Source organism: Alosa pseudoharengus, unplaced genomic scaffold (assembly GCF_046254945.1).
Source record: "Alosa pseudoharengus isolate Yale_2024_CS ecotype anadromous, Long Island Sound unplaced genomic scaffold, YU_APseudo_1.1 YU_APseudo_1.1_scf_5, whole genome shotgun sequence".
Classification (NCBI taxonomy): Eukaryota; Metazoa; Chordata; class Actinopteri; order Clupeiformes; family Clupeidae; genus Alosa; species Alosa pseudoharengus.
Genome location: NW_027468837.1, coordinates 28,635,055 through 28,642,536, shown reverse-complemented (window position 1 = coordinate 28,642,536; position 7,482 = coordinate 28,635,055).

Here is a 7,482-nt window from a genome sequence, read left to right as displayed (position 1 = left end):
AATTCCTTCATCAACATGACTCATACTATATGAGAGAGACTGGATAGCTGATCACCTATCTGAACCAGACTAATAAACAAAAACAAATGGCCAACACTGACAATGGTACTCTAGGATAGTGTTTCTCAAACTTTTTCAGACCAAGGACCACTTAACCAATAAAAAAAAAACATGGACCACCTAGCTTAAAAAAAGAGTAGACCTACTTCAACAGTACATTACACAATAGGCCTACTCAATGAACCATCTTGCTTATTGTCTTTTCACCTTGCCTATTGTGTCAGAGGATTCATATCATTTAAACTGGCATAGCTAACATAGGCAGTGTTGCAGAACTGTTTGGATTTACATACAAGTTGGTTCAATATTGTAAACAACTCATCTTTATTATATTTTACCACGTCTGCTCGCGGGTCACTTGGGATAGCTTGCGGACCACCAGTGGTACCCGGACCACACTCTGAAAAAAACACTGCTCTAAGAATCCCACATGTAGAACCCAAAATGACCACTCCATAAATGTGTCCACGTTATGAAGACCAAAGTGTTACGCTGACAGATCGAGAAAAAGCTGTGGTTTGAAAGAATCACTTACCTGTTGCTCTTTCTTCTGGATGTGTGCACCATCTTGCCTGAAAATTTGAAAAAATGCAATCATGGAGGTTAAACAGCAGTGATTTAATCTCCACTCTATCTGTGAGGTACATCATGGAAGTCTACATTATGATGTCATCATTTGCACTCTGTTGAACACCCAGAATTACAGTAGTCCCCACCCACACTGAGCAAAGTCTATCAACATGCCCATCTACCGGTACCTCACATTGTTATTAAGACATTATCATTGCACTGAACTGCCTTGCACTATATTCATATTTAAATCTTAAATCTCAGTCTATTCTTAAATTGTACTATTCCTACCCTCTCTTTCAACTGTATATTGTATCTTGCCTGTTGAGGTGTCCACGACCATGGCAACCTTGACAGGAACAACTTGTACTGCCCTATCCCACCCATAATGTTCTATTTATTGCACATGTACATGTAATTATACTTATACATAGCCATATTCTACTGCTCTTCATTCCATTCTTACTGTTCCGCTTTGTATTCTTTTATGTTTTTTATTCTTTATTCGTATATGTTAAGTGTATTAAGTGAGTCTTGTATTTTGAGAGCAAAGATTAACCAGAGTCAAATTCCTTGTTTGTTTACGCAAACCTGGCCAATAAAGCTGATTCTGATTCTGATTTGGTTTTTGCATCGTAGCAAACCGAGGAGAAATATGTTGAAAACAGATGGCCATGTTGAAAACTACATTTTTAATCACCACATGAGTAGACACACACTCAGAGCTCATATACAGTGGCAGTGTGCCAGTACCAACAGTTGTTGGATTGTGCCTTTACCACAAAGTGTAAACACTTTAATTCATTGTTTGACAACACCTTGTCTGAAACCTTAAATTGAAGTAAAGTATCATTATGTTGTTACCTGTTATGAACTGCTTTAAGAATGGAAAGAAACTATGGAGATGTACAATAATCCCAAATAGTTTCTAATCAAACTAAAACCTCTAGAAAGGAACATGATGGCATCAGTTTTGTACCCTATGCACTGGCTTAATTGTCTTATGACACACTGGCCCACTGACATACGTCATGGGCTGTTACAGCCTAATAGCTCTCATGAGACAGAGAAGGATTCTTCCTTGTTCCAACTCTCCTATAATACTTGCAAGTCTTTCCTGTTTATTTCCCATGCTTCCAGAATGACTGGTTTCTCTGGTAGCATTGGGCATTACATGCAATGGTGTGTGTTTGTGTGGTTCTGCTTAATCATGCCTGCCATGGGCCCTCTTGTCTGTTCCTCGAGGAGCTGAAGTGGGTCAGTAAGCTGTTACAAGGCCAGGCAGGCCCTTGAATATCATCCAGCACTGAGCTGTGCACCTAATCGCCGTTACTAACTATACAACTTTCCCCACCTCTGATTGGTTTAGTGCCGGCGCCCGCCTTTGCGCTATGGAAACCAGGCCACATATTTATAGCTGACGCTAAAAGCGTGAACGCTCGGTAACAACAGTTGAGGGACACACAGCCAACCCCTGGGTTTGGCTTATTTATTTGAATTTAGGCAGTTTGCAATCCTCAGGAAAGGCACTAGGACACTGGGCTATGACCTCTACAGTATCTCAGACATGAAAATAAACTTGTCGTTAACGTGAGGTGATGCTCACCTGTCCTCTGTCCAGACCTCTGTGAGAATATTCTTTTGGAGAGGCATCTGTGAACTGTAGAGAATTAACAAGGTGTACTCTGATTGGAGAGGAGATGGAAAGAGAAATTCTGTTCATGAGCAGCTGCAAGAGTTGTTTGGGATGCCAAATTCAAAGTCAAATTGTGACAAATGATCCTCAATACTCTAATTCTACCATATACAGTAATTCACAAATACATACCTTAATAACAAAGTGTAAAGTGAAATAATTAAGAACATGCCACCTCATCAACATGTGGGGTTAATGAGGACACACTGAACAGGGCAGGGCATGTGCATAGAAAGATCTTCACAAGGTCATTTGTGTGGTCATTTCATATGGTATTTAGCAGAGACTTTTTCCAAAGTGACGTGACAACATTACAAGGACAGTGGTTAACAATGATATAATAATGGCCCCAGCCGTGGCGCGACTGGCTAGGGCACCTACGCCGGCGAACCGGGTTTGATTCTCGCCCCGTGGTCCTTTCCGGATCCCGCCCCAACTCCCCAAAAACAAAACCCAATGATATAATAATAATAATAATAATAATAATAATAACATACTACTCCTACTAATAATAATAATTATAGGTATGTCTGAGATTAATTGTTTTCACATGTTCAGGATCCAGCAGAATTCGGAATGCACACAGAACATTTGAGTTTGTGTACTCAGAGTCAGTATGCTGCCTGCATCCCAAAGTCTGGGATCACTTTACTAATATTATCGATTACTTTATTCACCTTTTTGGTGAATGGATATGAATCAAATGAAAATTCAATTGGTCTCAGAGTAAACTAAATATGGCACATCTCTTGATATAAACTCATACTGTATCAATGCCTCATTGTTTAATGTTTCAGGTCTTTAAGAAAAATCTTAGTAATGTATATGGTAATGCAGTATACAAAATACTCCTTACTACAGTAAGCAACACCGCCCCTCCCCACACACACACACACACACTCACACTCACACCGACACACACACACAAACACACATACACACAGCATACACATACGCAGACTAAAGCACAAACATGACCTGGTTGAATGTACAAAGTATAATTTCCTCCCTTGCCAGTACCTTCCTATGAGCTGTGCAGCTATGTCCCTACCTGTGGATCCTTGCTTCCAGAGAAACGGCTACTATGGCCAAGAGGACCATACAGGCAAGACTCCCACTCAACAGCGTGGACGGGTTCAGAGACACGCTCTCAGACACCAGCATGGGTGAGCTTATAAATAGTCTACGCTCCCAGTAGACAACATGGGCGAGCTTACAGATACACTCAACATAGCTTACACACTGCCCCCCCCCCCTCGTCTTCTTTCATAATAGGATTTAGACCATTGCCGAGCAGCATAAGTGCTGGTTTCCTTGCCTTCCTACCTTTCCTCGAGGTGGAAATGTGAATGACCTTTTACCTCAGGGTGCTAAGCACTAATGTGGTGACCATCTGCAATCTTGCTAATTAGTGGAGTTTTTGTGTTCCTTGGCTACACATAAAATCCGGTTCTGAACATTGGACATTGATGGGGTGAATTGTGGGGGAAATGTGTTCAATGCCATTGTAAAACCCAACACAACTCTCCAAGGTGACTGCATTTCATTCTACATCACTGCGCCACTAGTTACAGTTGCTGTGTCTCTGCATTGCTTGGCAACCATTCTGATAGAAGAAATATATTTCTTTGCAGAGGAATGATTATCTATTAATAAATTGTTACATTTCTCGTTGTTTTGCCTTTATTTTTATAAAAACTTGGCAGATATATGTAGTAACCATTTTAGAACACTCCTTAGATGATCTAAAATCACCTAACATACAGTGGAATATACAGTGTCTTGGGGCTTGGGGGCTGGGGTTGTAAAACATAGTAAAACTTCATACTTTCAGTTTGTTCTCATAATACGGTTTGTGTCACTGATTTCCCTGTTTTCTGTGCATGCTCATGTTCTCCCAGTGATCAGGTTGTCTTAAACACACACACCATCTGTAGCTTTGTTTCCTCTTTGTTAATTCTTTCAAACACAATCCCCCAGCCCCCACCCATCCCCTCACACACACATGCCTGCACGCACACACACACACACACACACACACACACAAACACACACACACACACACACACACACACACGGCTACCTGATACAAGAGTAAAACTAGCAGACTAGTGTCAAATCAGTAGCAAGAGGGATAATTAGGAGACACAAGAGTATAGTATTTATTTAGTATTTCTAAACACATAGAGATAATGACAATGAAAGTTATGGTAATAAGTAACATAATGCTGTCCTTTTGGCTTTTTACCGTATTATTTTATATTGATAATTCAATTTATTAAAGCAGCCATTCAGAACCAGGCAGAAATTGTACCCAACTGGAATAAGGAACCAGTAACAGGGTTACACCCCCCCCCCCCCACACACACACACACACACAAATACACATACACATACACACACACACACACACACACACACACACAAGCACACAGACATACATACACAGTTTTGCAGTTTCACGTTTTGACCAGCAGATGTCACTGTGAGCCAAGCTAGAGCTGACCAATCTCTGAGCTTGTGTGGAACTGAAGAAATGACGATGTACTGTAACCTGATAAGCGAGGGACCTTGATTTAACTTGCGGGGCCCTACACTAGTGTTTTTCAGGGTACATTTTTTTACATAAAAAATCCAGTGACACACAACCAACCAAAAATGTAACAAAAATACACACTATAGCCTAATACGGCAAGTAACTGTTATTATTACAAACTCGATTAGTCTGATTCCATTTAATTCATAATTTGTATCTTGAATCAATTACCAAGTAGGCTAACTAGTTTATCAGCTATGGCAGAGCATGGCATGACACACTACAAGAATTAGAGATATACAATTGGTAAGCAAATTAAGGTAACAATGTATTAGGCAATAAGCCGTAAAAGGTAAATGTAATCAATATCACTTCAGTTGAATGTAAAAAAAAACTCACATAGTCTACTGTAACAATGTAACAAACAAATGAATCTTATCAAAACACAAACTTAAGCTTAACAAAATAACAAGTTAAGAATAACAGATACACCAGATGAAACAGTATACATGAAACAGCATTACAAACCCAAATATTAAAGGATAGGAAGAGAGAGGGAATGAGAGGAAGAGAGAGAGAGAGGGATAGAGACAAAGAGAGAGAGAGAGAGAGAGGAAGAAGAGCCAGCGAGGCTGGAGGTCAGAGAGAGGCCAGAGCAAAGACAAAAGAGAGCTTATCTCCAAGAGCTATCCTAATTTAAGTTCAACGCTTTTGAATATTCAAGACCCTCCCGGCTTGCAGGTAATTGGATAGCTGGTGGGATAGGTGTGGGTGTGAGGCTTGTGGGTTTCACATCTAAAGATTACAGTGTAGTTTTTAATCTACAACTAAGCACAAATACATTAAATTGTGATGAAACCATGATCAGACTATTGCCCACATTACAAGTATTAATTCAAGACCAAACATGAATGTATTATTCACAACATACATTTGCAGTGATTTCAGAGGTAACTATCAGAGTAGTTGCTCTGGTGGATTTGAGTTTTGCTTTATGCTAATTAGTTTAGCCTCCTGTGTAAGTATTCTTTTGATCCCATGAGGGAAATTTGGTCTCTGCATTTATCCCAATCTGTGAATTAGTGAAGCACACACAGTGAGATAAAGCACACACTAATCCCGGCGCAGTGAGCTGCCTACATCACCAGCGGCGCTCGGGGAGCAGTGAGGGGTTAGGTGCCTTGCTCAAGGGCACTTCAGCCGTGCCTACTGGTCGGGGTTCGAACCGGCCACCCTCCAGTTACAAGTCTGAAGTGCTAACCAGTAGGCCACGGCTGCTCCAGGGGAGTGCTGTGTAGTGGAGGAAAGTCCTTTGATCAAAACACAAGCAGATTATAATTTCTCCTTTGACACAAATCTTAGAGTTCAGATATTTTCAGGACTGAGTTAAGCTCTCAGCAGAGGGGCCAGAACAAAAGACCAAATGGCCACTGTATGCATGAGCGGGGTGTTGGGAATCCAATAGTAAGCAACAAGTACAGATGTAAATTGACTGCAAAATGCATTCGGTTATGAAAATGTCTTTTCTGTTTCAAGAACACAAAAGGTTGGTGTAACCGGCAGACTAACTGCTGTAGTAAGTTTGTCCCCCTGTTCTCACCATAGCTTAGAGGTCTGCACTCCCGCGGTAGACCCGCGGGACCCACGGGTCCCGACGCAAAATAGTGCGGCGCGGGACAACTTTTGAAAGCTCTTTGCGGGAGCGGGCGGGATGAGAGAGGTGTGTTCGCGGGTGCGGGACAAACCGATGATTCACTGCACTCCCGCAAATTAAATATGTGCGTAAAATTAAATATGGAAATGATTAAAGTAGTGTTCATAACTATAGTTCAGCTGGATGTTCTGTTAGGCAGCATTAAAAAACGGGGTTTAAGCATAACTGACGGATAGCAGGCCTATAGCCTATATTGTTGTTTATGAGGGTTCAATTTGTTCCTGCTGGTATTTGGCTGTGTACCAGATGCTTCCGGGTAGTGTTTTGTTGATCTACCGAAGGTATTTACAAGCACTCTCCACCGTAGATGATTGAACTGTATGGTCCTTTTGTAAATGCCTTCACGCACATTCACAGCAATGTTTTTAACGTAGGTCTTGACTGAAAAGACGCTGTGCCACTGTCTATTGGCACAGCGTCTTTTGTCTATTGACTGAAAAGACGCGCAGGCTGCCTATTGGGAGATGTGTTAAGGTAACATTGGCTGTATAGTAAGGTTTGCCGTGTAATGTGTGTGCGTGTGTACATCTTTATGTTTATATGCATGTTTATAGTAACTGGATCTACTATAACGTGTCATGTTTCACTGTAAGTCCTGGTGATTTAACTAGCCAATAACCTTAATGCATAATGGGTTATTTTGTATGTGAACTATGCTTATGTGTGGTTTCATGTAGGTTTGCATACTGGAGAGATACCAGGGAGTCCCATTTCCATTGATGTTGAGTGGTGTATTCCTAGAGGTAAAAGGAAACCTTGTTTTTTTGTATCTGTATTGCTTGATATTGGTTTAGGTTGTATTTACCGTAAACAATGGATTTTAACTGCGTTTGTTTACCCCTTCAGAAAGATTGCCACTGCTGCTTTGCCTCCTGTAGATTTAAGTAATTGTAGCTCTTGCCTCAT